This window comes from Bidens hawaiensis, unplaced genomic scaffold (assembly GCF_021521415.1).
Source record: "Bidens hawaiensis isolate Kalapana, Puna unplaced genomic scaffold, B.hawaiensis_p1.1 tig00003141_1, whole genome shotgun sequence".
Lineage (NCBI taxonomy): Eukaryota > Viridiplantae > Streptophyta > Magnoliopsida > Asterales > Asteraceae > Bidens > Bidens hawaiensis.
In genome coordinates this window covers 2,252,628-2,268,612 of record NW_027491170.1, presented here as the reverse complement: position 1 = coordinate 2,268,612, position 15,985 = coordinate 2,252,628, and positions in this window count along the sequence as shown.

Sequence of the window (15,985 nt, the reverse complement as noted above, 5' to 3'; positions counted from 1 at the left end):
TGAGAGAGAGTATAAACTCAAGTTTTTCTGAATAATGTTATTTCTCTCCAAACTTCCCTAATTACAAGTGAACAGTGGTTCACTATTTATAGAGACGATCTGGTTCGCTAACATCCCCTAGCGAACCAGCATCCCCTTCGTTAACTTAACGAACCTCCCCCTGATTCGTTAACATCCCCTAACGAATCAGGAGGGAATACATTATAATGTCCTAGTTCGCTAACATCCCTAGCGAACTAGACTTAACCTTAACGAACTAGTCTTAGTTCGCTAACATTCTTAGCGAACTAGACTCAAACATAACGAATTAGATAAATAAACATGTAAATATTACATTTAAATATAAAATAAACATTAATGATAATTACAAAGACTCGAGACGCAAAACCGTGCACTAACAGACACCCCCTCGTCTTGAGCTCTTTATCTTTAACTTATTTGAAACGCTTTGTCTGCCAATCTCTGCAACTATGAATCCCATGTCCATGGCATACACGAACAACACGTTGGAATTGCATAGCCAGGTCATGATCTTCTTGGCGTTCAAACAAAATCTGCTTCCTGTGTAGCACGTCATTGTCTGTCTCTGATAAATTAACCAACCGCATTGGATCGATTATCTTGATGAGCTCAGTTTGTAGTCCTCGACCATGAACAATAACGGCCTCGCCAGTACGATTGTTATAGTACCAACGGTTGAAAGACAGATGAATATCTTGAGGCATTGTCTTCACAGGAACCCTTCTCATAGTCTTTGGTGGCTTCACTTTCAAAACAAGTTTCTTCCAGCCAGTCCTCGGATCAATCTCATCAGTACGTTTACGTCTTGGGACCTGGGGTTTGAAGAATTTGAAGCCATGATTGACCTCGAACAGTAAGTGTTGATGAAACCACTCAGCAGTTCGGTTACCCCACGATTGATAAATGGACGTCTCGCGAGGGTGCGTACATCCCAACGCGGTAATGTTAATACATCCATTATCCTCTCGTAATATTGGACACCCTTTTCCCATTTCACAATACATACCTTAAGTTCTGAATCATAGAGCCAGGAGACAATATCACCATGTACCTTAGAAACAGTCTTGAAGGTAGTCATCTGATTTGCCTCAATCCAAGCAGCAGCTGTATCCTTTCTTTCTTTATCTACATACCGAAATGCACTGATGATCTTACCCACTTTCTGGCGTTTGAACCATCTTTCAATGTCATCATCAGTCACTTATTTTAGTGAAGGAACAGTCCGTTGCACAATCTTCTCCAAATCATCCTCAGTCTCTTTAATTACGTCTTCATTAAATACCAGAGCACCTTGATCAACATTTGCATGTTGATACAAGTCCGGGTACTCATCAGCTGTCACATCCTCCATCTCAATCTCCTCGTTCTCATAAATAAAATTCGTATCCATAAATAACGGATCATCTTCCATTTCATTCTCATTGATCACTTCGACATTGGGCTCAGTCTCTAATGCAGTCAGCTGATCGTCGTTTAGCCCAAGTAGAATCGAGATCTGCTCCCTTGTCAAAGATCTAATCACAAACTCACCGATCTGTATCTCATCTCTGTTCACCACACTCCTAACCATCCCCAATTCATCAATAAATATCACCGTGTTAGCCTCAATCATTTCTATCGGCTTGGCAGCTGTTGGATCTTGATATGAAATTATCTGTTTGTTCGAATCATCAGCGCCACTAACACCAGCACCAGAGGATGAACCATGCGATTGTTTAGGCTCACCTCCTGCATCAGACTCGTCAGGATCATCATCATCATATTTGAGTTTCTTGAGGGCATCATCTTTACAAGTTAATTGTAAAATTAACTCATCTTGTTCTTTTAATTTCACCCCCTGAGACTCAACAATCGTGCGTAACGCCTTGGTCTCCTTTTGACAGAAAGAAATATAACTCATCATCTTTCGTTGATTCTCAATGAGTCGTTCTTGAGTTTGTCTGTCAGCTGCCATTTGATTTTCATATAAATGTAGCAGATTAAACAGCATTTCCGTTTGTCGACCCGGTGACAAGTTGTATACAGATGGATGAACAGGTTGAACAGGTCCTTGAGGCCGAGTGATCCTCATGAATGAGACATCACTAGGCAGAGGTGGAGGAAGAGTAGTTGTAGGCAGAGGAGGAGGTCTCATTGAAGTTGTTGAAGAAACAGTCGACAGCATAGCAGGAGGCCTCGGTATCTCGGTCAACGCCATTTGAGGAATTAAACCGAGCCTCGCATGTGACACCATCGTCGTGGTCGAAGTAAGCATCGGAGTGCTAGTAGTTAGCGGCACCGCCGAGCTTTGAGTAGTTGATTGACGAGGTGGTGGTGTTCCAATAATTACATCAGCTCCAGAAGACACACGGGGCTTCTTCGGTGGTTCATCAGTAGCTACCGCTTTGCCCTTTCGTTTTCGTTCTTGCTGAGCTTTTATGGTGGCAGCTAGAGCAGCATCGACTGCATCTTGTTGTTCTTTCAGAGCTCGCTCACCAGCTCCATCATCATTGTTAACATCATCATCCCCACCATCATTGTTCCCACCTTCTCCCCCTTCACGCTCGGAATCTGAATCATCATGGATCCAGCGCTCATTAGGAGGACATACATAATCTGGATTGATTATATGACCAATCATCCTTTTGTCCTGTGGCTTATCCTTTCGATATATCAACATCCGATGCACCATTTCAGCTTTCATATGCTCCATATCAAGAACATCGCTCACCAACGATCGATCAATCACCAAATCCGGTATCAGATCTTGAATAATTAATTGTAGAAAGCGTGGATACATCAAGAACTTCTTTGACGGTAGAGTTTGCTGAACTTGCTCTTTCAGATGATCAAAGATGAGTTCTGAGTAGTTGAATGGCTTGTTCAGGATTAAAGCAACAAATGCCGATTGTAAGCTCAGTCTACATTCATCGAAACCACCGCGACGTCCACTCAAGCAATGAAGCAAGACATGCAGCAAATACTTGTAAGGTGGACACAACCCATTCTTGTTCAACATTGACCGACGAATATCACCCCCATAATTTAATCTTGTGAATAGCCCCCTAACCAGCGTCCTGTCAAATTCACTCGGGTAATCGTCACTATCGTCAAATTGAAGTACCCGACGAATGACCTCAACATCAATCGTGATCGGAAGCTGATTAATTGTAGCTTGAACCCAATTACTTTCCTCAACATATACCGCCGTGTTCCAGAACTGTCTGATTATACTAAGATACACCTTGGGTTTAGCAGTGATTGCATAATGTATCTTCGAACGGCGTAAGAAATTTAACATAGCTCCGAACGTCCTTAAATCAGCCACATCATGATCGACATAAGCACATATGTTGTGCTTCTTATCGAACGGTAATAGAATCATTTCGACTTGTTGAGCTTGTTGTGGTGGTTGTCCTTGTGGTTGTTCTTGATGAGGTTGTTCCTGTGGTTGTTCTTGTTCAACCATGATTTACTGTATAAATAACAAACCGTTCATAAGAATAGATAACACACAATATATCCAAAAATATGTGTAATTAAACTAGTTACTCGTATTAGACGATTTATATACTTTAATTAAATTAAATGAATATTCAATCTAGTAAATTAATTAAAGTAAAATCTTTTTTAATGTCATTCGTTAACAATCACACTGATTCGTTATACAAAGATAACGAATCAGGCGATTCGCTATCAAGTAAATAACTTAACGAACTGGACCTAGCGAATCACTAAATAAGTTAACGAACTAAACTCTAGTTCGTTATATTTTAATCGAATCAAACTCTGATTCGTGTGACATCTTATTCGCTAAGCTAGTTCGTGTGAAATCTTAACGAATTGGACACGAAACAGTTCCAATTCGCTAAGACTAACGAATGGTAAAAATTAAGACTTTTTCTTTGACTTCACAAAGTCAAGGTCAAAATTATCAAGAACAATAATAGTCAACAATTTAAACCCAGATTCAATTAGACCATAATTGTCGTCGAATCAACAAGATAATCAGTTCGTTAAGCTCGGAAACACACTCGTTAATGTAGGTGAATGAGATTGAGACTCATTACCCAAATGTGTTAATAATCAAACGAACCAACAGTGAATATCGAGAACACATAACAATAATTAACCCAGCAAACAATAATCAAATATTGATTAGAGTCCACCAAGGGTATCGGAAAGTGATTCCGATCAAAATGATAACAAAATCAGACAATTAATAACATAAATTATACACAGAACGGTTTCAAAGGTTCAAAACCCTTAAACCTCTAAAATTACATAATTCAACAGTTAAATCAATGTCATTTTTGACGAAAATGATATCGACAAGAACATTTATACCTTAGAAACTCAAATATATCTTTGAAATGTTCAAACTTAAAGATCGAAAATATCAGAGAGAATTTGAATAGTTTCTGAAAGATGAAGAAAGAAGACGAACAGTGGAATACTATTTGTTATCTTGTCTTATATAGCGATACACGAAACCCTAGGCACAACTTGCACGAATCAGATGATTCGTTTAACTTAAAGTTAGCGAATTAGCCCATTCGCTAACTCAATTCGTTACCTTATGTTAGCGAATCACAATGTGATTCGTTAAATTAAAGATAGCGAATCAAGACATGATTCGTGTCATGATTCGTTAAATATGTATAACGAAGGGATGATTCGTTACAGAGTGCGGAAGCGAATTAGGTTAGCGAACCAGAAGCTAGTTCGCTAAAGAATCACCTAGTTCGTTATCCATAAATAACGAATGGGAGTTTAGCGAATTAAACTCTTTAATTTAATATTAAACTCTTTTATTTAATTTTAAATGAAATTAATTAAATGAATAAATTAAAGAATTAAATAAAATCAATAAGTTAAATTATCGAGAAACCCTTAGAACCCGACAACCTAATACGTTAAAATTGTTTCAGATTACCGAAACTTAATTTAAAAAAATTATTTAAGTATATTGTATAAAGAAGACGAAAATATTTTTGATATTTTGTAAAAAAAAAAGAATTGAAGAATGTATTTACAGAAGAATATTCAATCCTCTAAAATAGACCATCTTTTTGTGTTTTTCAATGATTTTATCAAAAGCAGTACATATTTTTGTATTTTTGTTGAGTTTGAGCAGAGAATCATATTGACCAAATTGCGCTTCCATCACAGTTTTATATTTCAACGATATTATGACTGGCGATAAGTCGGTCATTGGTATTGTTGTCCACATAAGTCTAATAACACACATTCAAGTATTTTTGTGATATGATTAAGTAGTTCAATTAGAGCACAGAATATCAGAAATTATCAGCCTTTAATCTTGGTTCAAGCGTAATTTGATTTTTGCCAAATCACCTCAACTTGACTTAAACCATTATATTGTTGATCAAAAAATTTGATACAAATTGAGAAATTTTGAGCAATGCATCAAGTTTCCTTTACTGTGAGTGAGTATGCACGAGTCCATCTGTCGGCTTACATACATTGTATCCCCTGGGGTCCGTTTCTTAATGGTATTAAGACGCACGCAAGGGAGGAACAATTGTATGACTAACAGCGGATTTTGATCAAGTCAGTAATTTAAATTGTACGAGGTACAGCGGTGATCAAGTTTAATGACTTTGGGTTTGCTCTAGAAAGCGAGTGAAATATTCATGCATATGAATATCCAGATGGTTAAGCCGCATAAAGACTCACGGTGTCCAGAATCTTAACGCTTGCTATTTGCTTTATTTGATTTTTGGGTGATCAACAAATATAAGGCTTGAGTATGACTGGTTATTACATTTCTGCCATCCTCACCAAGACTTTTGCTAGAGACTAACACCCCTTTCAATTTGGCCTTTCTTTATGTTTATATCATATACTTTACTCTACTGGGTTGTTTTAAGACCTACCAATGCACCAATGCAATTAAGCACACAGTCTTTTAAGCTTACTTTTTGCTGAACTTGGGGTCAAGATAATCAATGTACTATCATGTTCCCTTTTTGCTTCAAAAACTCAAAATTTTGAGGAGCATAAAACATAAATACAAGATAAATCTTATCGCCCCAGTTAACTTAAGAGAATAAATAAATGGCTAACCTTCAATCCACAAGTGAATCATAGGACCAAGACATGCAAGCATGCTTCATAAACTTAAATAACCGACATAATTTTCAGCGAGAAAATAATCTAAAAATCTTTTTGGTTTTTCTCTGTACAAACTTTAAAAACACAATATTTTTGTCTTTTTCAAATTTCCTATAAACAAAATAAACTTCACAATCTTTTTGGATTTTCGGATTTTTCTGTACAAAAATATAAATCACATTCTTTTTGGTTTTTCAAAATTTAAAATGTTTTTGATTTTTCTAAATTTTAAAGGAAAAACTTAAAGAACAGAAATCACAATATTTTTGAATTTTTCCTTAATTTTTTAATGTTTTTGGATTTTATCTATACAAACGAAAACACATTCTTTTTGTATTTTCTAGATTTCTCCCCCTAAAACCTAAAATATAAAATAAGACTAAATATATAAATGCAATTAAAAAAAATAATTATACTAATTTGAGGATCTCAGCAAGGGTCTTCAATCCATTTAAACCAAGCAAAAAAGTAAAACGTGTTTTATCGAACGCTTTGGTAAATAGATCGGCTTTTTGAAAATCTGTGTGCACTTTCTCAAGATCAATGAATTTCTTTTCATAACAATCCCGTGTAAAATGATATCGAATCTCGATATGTTTCGTTTTAGAATGTTGTACGGGATTCTTGGTGATACTTATAGCAGCAGAATTATCAATCAAGATGGGAGTAGTAAGAAACTTCAAACCGTAGTCGCGAAGATGTTGTTGTATCCACAGAACCTGGGAACAGCAACTCGAGGCTGCAACATATTCAGCTTCGGCGGTTGAAGTAGAGACCATTGTCTGCTTCTTACACTGCCAGGAAACAAGCCGATTTCCTAAGAATTGACATCCTGCAGTCGTTGATTTGAAGTTGATCTTGCATCCTCCATAATCTGAGTCTGAGTAGGCGGTAAAATCGAAAGTATTATCTTTGGGGTACCATAACCCGATGTCAGGATTTCCCCGTAGATATTGCAAAATACGCTTGACCGCTGCCAGGTGAGTCACTCGGGGACTAGCTTGGTACCTAGCACACACACAAACAGCAAACATTATGTCGGGTCGAGAAGCAGTTAAATACATTAGAGAACCAATCATAGCACGATAAAGGGTCGGATCAACAGTATCCTCCAATTCATCCGGTGATAAATTGTGACCCACTGGAAGAGGAGTTGAAGGGATTTTTCCGGCAGTTATCTTGAATCGGCTCAAGACATCGTTCACATATTTAGTCTGATGAATGAAGATTCCCTTATCAGATTGATGAACCTGCAGCCCTAAAAAGAAATTCATCTCTCCCATCGAGCTCATTTCGAACTTGGTTTGCATGGACTTCTCGAATTCCTTACATAAAGTGTCGTTTGTAGACCCAAATATAATATCATCAATATAAATCTGGACTAGAAGAAGATCATCACCAACAGTTTTATGAAATAAAGTACAGTCAACAGTTCCTCGTTTGAAGCCATTATCAGTCAGATGGTCGGCGAGCGTGCCATACCAAGCTCTCGGGGCTTGATGTAGACCATACAGGGCCTTGTTTAAACGGTAAACACGGTCTGGATAATCAGGATCTTCAAAACCAGGTGGTTGTTGAACAAACACTTCCTCATGTAGTTCACCATTGAGAAATGCACTTTTAACATCCATTTGATAGACCTTGATATTCTTGTAAGCAGCATAAGCCAGGAAGATTCGAATCGACTCTAATCTTGCAACTGGAGCATATACCTCAGTATAATCAATACCCTCTTGCTGATGAAAACCTTGCACCACTAGACGTGCTTTGTTTCTGACAATCACCCCTCGATCATCTTTTTTACATTTAAATACCCACTTAGTCGGAATAGCTTTCTTGACTCTAGCAGGCTTGTCTATTAAATCCCAAACACCCAATCACGCAAACTGTTGTAATTCCTCTTGCATAGCTTCTACCCAAGAAGGATCATCAAGTGCCTTATGAGCTGTCGTTGGCTCAACTTGAGATAGAAAACAATTGAATTTAGCAATATTCACTATTCCCGAATAGTATAAATTAGTGTAAGCACACAATACGTTATTGTCGCTTGACGAAGCAACTTGATGACGTGTTCGAACGCCCACATCAAGTTCGCCAATGATATTGTCCTGTGGATGATATCCATGAATCCGAAGAGTAGGATTTTCAGGAACAACAACATTATCAAATAAATTAGTGTAATGTTCACCCAACTCGGGAGATGAAGCATTATCACTATCAAGATCAATAACTTGAATCTCAGCTTGATCATCATCGGAAGAGGTAGAAGCACTATCAATAACAACTAGAGGAACAACTTGAGATTCTTCAGTTATAGCATCTGGTTGAACTTCAACTACATTAGAACTTGAAGAGCTTGGAATGTTCAAATGTTCTTCAAAGTATGCTCTAACCAGATCTTCATCGATGTGTTCAGTCGAAGGAATAAAAGAATTAAATAAACTATCGTAATCAAACATCCAGTCTGGACCTTTCCCTTGAGGAGGAGTTGTGTACTTTTGACAGTCCACATGGTACCATTCTTCAACACAGCCAGATGTACAATTAAATACTCTTTTCTTTGGAGACGCATATCCCAAGAAATATCCTTCGATAGCCTTTTCATCAAATTTACCCGATTCCTTCTTCAACATTGTACACGGACACCCAAATGGTTCCAGGTACTTTAAATTAGGTTTTCTGTTATTTAATATTTCATAGATTGTCTTCTTGAGTCGCTTTATTGTTAGAACCCGATTAAGTGTATAACAAGCTGTGTTCACTGCTTCATTCCAAAATTGAATAGGAAGCTTTGAATCAGCAAGCATTGTACGTGCAGCTTCAATCAGAGTTCAATTTTTCCTTTCAGCAACACCATTTTGTTGTGGTACATAAGGTGCACTATATTCTCGGTGAATTCCGTTTTGAATACAAAAGAAATCCAAAATAGTGTTTTTGAATTCAGTACCATTATCACTTCGGATTCTCCTCACCTTTTGTTTATACAATGATTCTATCTTAGTAATAAGGTTTTGTACCAAAACAGGTGTTTGATCTTTTGAACTCATAAATAACACCCATGAATATCTTGAATAATCATCTGTCACAACCAGACAATACCAGTCTCCAGAAATACTTTCACGATTCACTGGACCAAACAAATCCATATGAAGTCGTTCAAGAGGAGTATTAATGGAATTCAATAACTTAGAAGGATGTGTCTTCTTCTTCTGCTTGCCCTTTTTGCATGCAATACAATGATCAGATAATTTAAAGTTCTTTAACGAAACACCCTCAACTAAATTATTTGCCATTAAATAATTCATCTTTCTAACATGAATGTGACCCATTCTTCGATGCCATAGAATCGAGTCTTTCTCAGTTGCTTTCAAGACAAAACATGTTTCGATCGATGTTGATATCTTAGAACTCATGTTTAAGACATAAATATCATTTGATCGTGGTGATCGCATGACAACCATGTCCTCGGGAATAATAAAACCCGGTTTCAAGATAAGACACTCTTTGTCAGTAAATATTGTAGTGTACTTTTTATCACAAATCTGCGATACACTCAATAAGTTATGATCAACCTTGTCACAATAATTTACTTTTTCAAATGTAATATGACCATTTAAAACATCACCCTCCTGTGTGATCATGCCCCCAGAATTCCCAGCAAACGCTACATAACCCCCTTGAATATTTCTTACGTTGGTTAATAGGTCGAGATTTCCGGTAATATGACGAGAACATCCGCTATCCATGATCCAGTTTTCACCAGAAATGGTCTTGGATGAACCCTACACACAAACAAAAGTGATTAGTTCAAAAAGGCAGCCCAGGCCTCAGTCTTGGGCACCTTTTGGTTTTCTCTTTGATCATTAACTTTAACAGTTTTCAATTGTTGTTCAGCCACTTGTGAATAAGTTACCGACTTCTTAGACTTTCGTCTTAAATAAGCTGCATGAACAATGTTTGAATTCCTGTTTTGACATATAGGTTCAGTTGGAATGAATTTTGGTTTCACTTGACCGTGTGTCTCATTGATATGCAACACTTTCCTAGGATTCACATCAGAGAATAAAATATGAGTATCATCAGCATATGACACAGGTCGTTTCAGAATCTCCTTAACCATTGGAATTGGTTTAGATTTGTCCTTGATAAAAGGATGAAGATTTCAAAAGTTCTGTTGATTACAATTCTTCACAACATGACCTTGTTGACCGCATAAAAAACACGTTCGCATGTCCACATGGTGATGTTTAGAAGAAATTGGAATAGATGGTTGATGATGACTCACATTTTTAGTCATGCTCTTAGCAAACTCATCAGATAATTCAGATTTCTTCTTTAGATAAAAATCTAAATTAGAACTGTTTGAAAAACTTTTTAGTGTATCTGTTCCAGTTGACTTAACAAAGTTAATCTTCTTAGCTTGTTTTAAAAATTGTTTTGCCTTAGTCAATGGATCAGATTGAACTGATGTTTTTGTTTGAGCATACACACGTTCAAGTTCTTGAATTTTTGAAGTTTCATTGACAAAAACACTCTCAATAAGTTCAGGTTTGATAATACTTATTGGAATATCTTGTTCAGTGAACCTTGTGTCCATTCCCTTTAACTTAAAAACCCTAGCAGCAGATGGCTTAGAACTAGAAGGATTAATGAAACGCATTAAATCCTAATCAGAAATTTTCGGTTTAACTGACTTCTTTGCCTTCATAGAGTTCACATTATTTGAATTTTCCTTTTTCTCTTGAGGTTTGTGTGAATCATACACTACTTCCTCAAATTCGTGAGGTTCGCACAGAATATGATTAGAACTGGGAATGTTCTTATTCTTGTGTATAATCGCTGGTTCAAACACATCCTCGATAATGACCTCGTCATTGTGTTCAACAAACACCTTTTTGCTTTGGACATGAGATTTTTGAGGAGCAACTTGGGGTTTAACAATTTCAGGTTTAACCACTTTAGGTTTTTCAGAAATCACAGATTCCTTTTGAATCAAATCCTCTTCTATTCTTGCAAAAGGAATAATTTTATAATCATTATGAAAAGGTGGTGGAATTTCAACAAAACCAATACCTTTCTTAGAATCTTTTTGTTTTCCAGAAACTTCAATAATTTCATTCAATAAAAATGAAGAATTTCGAAATTTACCCAACTTGTTCTTCAACTCAAGAACCTCATTCTCAAGCTCAGTTATCTTAGAACGATGTTTCAAAATTTCCTAAAACTTTTGGTCATTAATGGTCATTTTCACAGATAACTCGGCTTTGAGATCATGATTAGTTTTCGACAATGCTTTAATCTTTTCTCGAGATTTCATTTGAGACTCAAGAGATTGTCGATAAGTGTCCTTAAGAGAAGCAATTTCTCTTATAAGATTATCATTTTGATTTTTCAAAGCATCTAACTTAGAGTTGTTAGATTCACAGTTAACACATGATGCTTTAACAAATGAAGTAGAAGAAATAGAATTACTAACCTCATTGATCTTAGCCATGCAAGCAAACATTGATTCAGAAGTCTTATCGAAAGAATCGTCAGAATCAGATCCAGAATCATTATCTGAAGACATCACACTACCAGTAGCATCTTGACAATCTTCATGTAACCCAAACATAGCTAAATTTGCTTGAACATCATTGCATAGTAGCCGTTGTGACCAATCAGTTCCGTCTGCTAACATTGCTTGTTTTGTAGAAGAAGGTGGTTTCTTTTCAGCATCACTTCCTCGTGGTGAAGAAGCATTTTGACTTTGACCACGAGGTCCAGTGTATTCTTTTCTTGGTTTGTCACATTCCTTCGCGAAATGCCCGAATTCTTGACAATTATAACACTTCACCTTTAATTTGTCAAAACCCAACTTCTTGTTTAACGCTGGAAGATCTTTTCCAGTTCTCTGCATGAATCTTTTAACTTTACGAACAATCATGGCCATATTCCATTTCAAACCCATGATCTCTAGATCATCCGGATCTATCTGATCATAATCCTCATCAGTTAACTCACTTGTGGCAATTTTACTACTCACCAAGTTTTCATATGAAGACATAAATGCCGTCAGAAAAGCAAAGTTTTGCTCAGCTTCCTTCATATTCACACTAGGTGGTGTAGCAAATGGATTGGTACTAGTAGAACTTCCAGAACCACCTGAATTACCAGCAGAGTAGAAACAAACTTTTGGATCATTAAATATAGCAGATTCTTTTTCACTTGCGGCATGAGTTAGAAAAGCAGTGATTGGTGAGATTGTTGAACTGAGAGGCATACTTCCACCGTAGAAAGCCGGATCTTGATTTTCTTTGGAAGATTTTTGACACTTAAGATCATATTCTCTAGCTTCAATCTTTTGTAGAAATTCAAGTGCTGTCAAATCTTCATTTAGAAAATAATCATTTTCTTTCAAAACCATGAGAAATGTTGAATAGGAACTAGGAAGCACACTCTTGATAGTGTCAATTTTATCTCTTTCAGAAATTTCCATTTTCATTTTGTCCATTTCAGCAATTAAGTGACTAAATCTTGTAGTCATCTCTTCAACTGTTTCTCCTTTTAATAAATTGAAGTTTCTAAATTGAAACTTGAGCATCACTTTCTTACTCTCAGCTGTGTTACCCATGCTTCTCATACGCAGATGTTGAAACAAAGATGCACATCTCTTGATACTTCCAACTTGATGAAAAATATTCTCTGGTAAAGCCATGGTCAAAGTAGAATATGCTTTTATCTCGATTTCTAAAGCTTTCTTCTCTTCTTGTGAGTATTGAGAAACAGCTTTAGGAGTATACCCAATAGTATCATCACCAATCATTGGTGCAACATAAACCTCATCAAGACAATATGAGCAGTCAGGATGAACAGATCCCAAATGTGCACGAAACCAAGGTTCCCATTTGGCAAAGTCACTGAACTTCATCAATCTTGGACATTTAGAATGTGATCCTATCTCGGTATCAAGTTGCAATATTTGTTGCATCAACATATTTTGAGACGCCAATGCATACATACCAGCCATATTTGAAAAATAAACAAGTAATGAAATCTCTTAACGAATCAGTGAACAACAATAACGAATTGGAACAGTTGTAGCGAACTGTGAATAGTGTAGCGAATTGAGTCTTAACGAATCAAGTCTTAACGAATGAGGTGAGTGTGTTAGCGAATCAAAAGTCAACCTAGCGAGTCAACTTAACGAATCACAAATAAAGTTAACGAATCACTCAAAAGGCGAAACAGATAACGAATGTGAAGAAAGTTTAACGAATCACAAGTCAACCTAACGAATTGACCAAACGAATTGACCAAGTCAACTTAACGAATTGATCACACGAATTGACCAAGTTAACTTAACGAATTGATCACACGAATTGACCAAGTCAAATTAACGAATTGATCACACGAATTGACCAAGTCAACTTAACGAATTACTAAGGAGTGCTTAGCGAATTAAAATAACGAATCAGCTACAGTTGATAGCGAATCAACACTATAGCGAATTATACTATAACGAATCAGGTTGTTACAACCGTTTGTAATAAACTTGATTCCTTTCTGCCACGTGGCAAAAAGTTGTTAGAGCACAAATTCCAAGACAAACACGTGTCAAACGAATCAGTTATCTAGTTAACGAACTAGATGACACGAATTGATTAACTCACACGAATCAGTTAGCGAACTGATTAGCGAATGGCAAGAACTGATAGCGAATCAAGTTAAAAACATAGCGAATTGTTTGAAACTTTATAACGAATCGCATTCATCTTCAAATCTTCAAACATTCAAGAACAATTTCCAGAAATATGAAGATCAAACCCAGAAACTTATCAATTCCAGATTCGTAATACACACTCAATTGTTAACCAAATCTAACACATAATATACCAAATTCTTGGTAATCACAATGCGAATTCAACCCAACACATCTCGTAACCGATTATCACAATACACGAATCAATTTCAACCAAAACTAATCTCCTGTTTACGGACTCAAACCGAAAACACAATAAACATCACAAATCCAATCCACCATTCAATTCCACTCAATTGAACATCAATAATACCTTAACTAAACCAGATTCACTCTAATCCATCCAGATTCAATCCAAATCAACTCAAATAGATTCAAACTCAATCCAAACAGAAAATAAACACAAAAACTATAACAATAACAATCAAACCAAGCGAATTGAGCCCCGAAAGCTCTGATACCACTTGTTTGATCCCGTTAAATCTCGTTCCAATCAATAACTAATGTTTAGATCTGATCTAGATCTATACGTTAATATTAATCATATGGATCTAACTCTTAAATACCTTAGCTCGATTGTTATTAGTATGTAATATATATTATCAATAATATTAACATGAAGCTTGAGAGAGAGTATAAACTTAAGTTTTTCTGAATAATGTTATTTCTCTCCAAACTTCCCTAATTACAAGTGAACAGTGGTTCACTATTTATAGAAGACGATCTGGTTCGCTAACATCCCCTAGCGAACCAGCATCCCCTTCGTTAACTTAATGAACCTCCCCCTGATTCGTTAACATCCCCTAACGAATCAGGAGGGAATACATTATAATGTCCTAGTTCGCTAACATCCCTAGCGAACTAGACTTAACCTTAACGAACTAGTCTTAGTTCGCTAACATTCTTAGCGAACTAGACTCAAACATAACGAATTACATAAATAAACATTTAAATATTACATTTAAATATAAAATAAACATTAATGATAATTACAAAGACTCGAGACGCAAAACCGTACACTAACAAAAGATCTATTTAAACAAACAATAAATCACCTTTGGGCAGAATTAAAATTTATTTAAGTATGTGTGCAAAACAATTGCATCACATCACCTTTGGGAAGAAGTGAGACAACTATTTTAATTATGCACGGGCTAGTTTTGCTAGATAAAATGTAACACATTACCTTTGGGCAGAAGTGAGACATTTATATCATGTTTTGCAAAAACTAACAAAGGCTTTCAATTAGACTTGAATGATATGGTAAATGCAACACATCACTTTTGGGCAGAATTGATACATTAAAAAATTCATTCAAGTTAAGCCTTTTAGCTTTGAATTTATATATATATATATACATATAATATTTAATAATTTACAAAACTATTTAGTTAATAGTAAATCATTAGAGTTCTCGAAAAATTTAGTTTTTGGAAAATTGAGTTTCCAAAAAATTTTGAGTTTCCGAGAATCTTAATGGGTTTACGGGGTTATGAGGTTTATGGTTTATGGTCGGTAAACTAGTTAGAAACCCATACACTGACTTGAAAACCCGTAGACTAATCCATGATTTTTATTAACTAAATTAATAATGATAAGATTTGGTTCAAATCTTTTTAATGATTAACAACTAGATCTGTTTCCTATTTTAAGAGGATCAAATCTTTTAAGAAAATATTTAAACTACTAAGTTATCCAAGATTTGAAAAAATATTTTCCTAAATAATAATTAACAGATTTTAATCTTGATTTTGAACCAACATATGTATAATTTTCGATAATTATGATGAACACGAAAAACATCATCGAAAATTTTAACAATTAAACATACAAAAAAAAAACTTGGAATCGAAATCTTTAAACATGAAATTAACAGATTTCGAAAATATTAGAGTTTACTAAATATGAATTTTAGCGATTTTAAACAGTTTCATATATTTTTTTTTTCGTAATAGAACATGAAAAAATAAACCGAAAAAATTAGGGTTTATCAAGTTTTAGTCCATGTCTTCTGATTCAATTCCAGATTTAGGAAAAAAACATGAAGAACTGATTAATCAGCATCGCTCTGATACCACATGTTGATCAGTTCTTCATGTAAGTAAT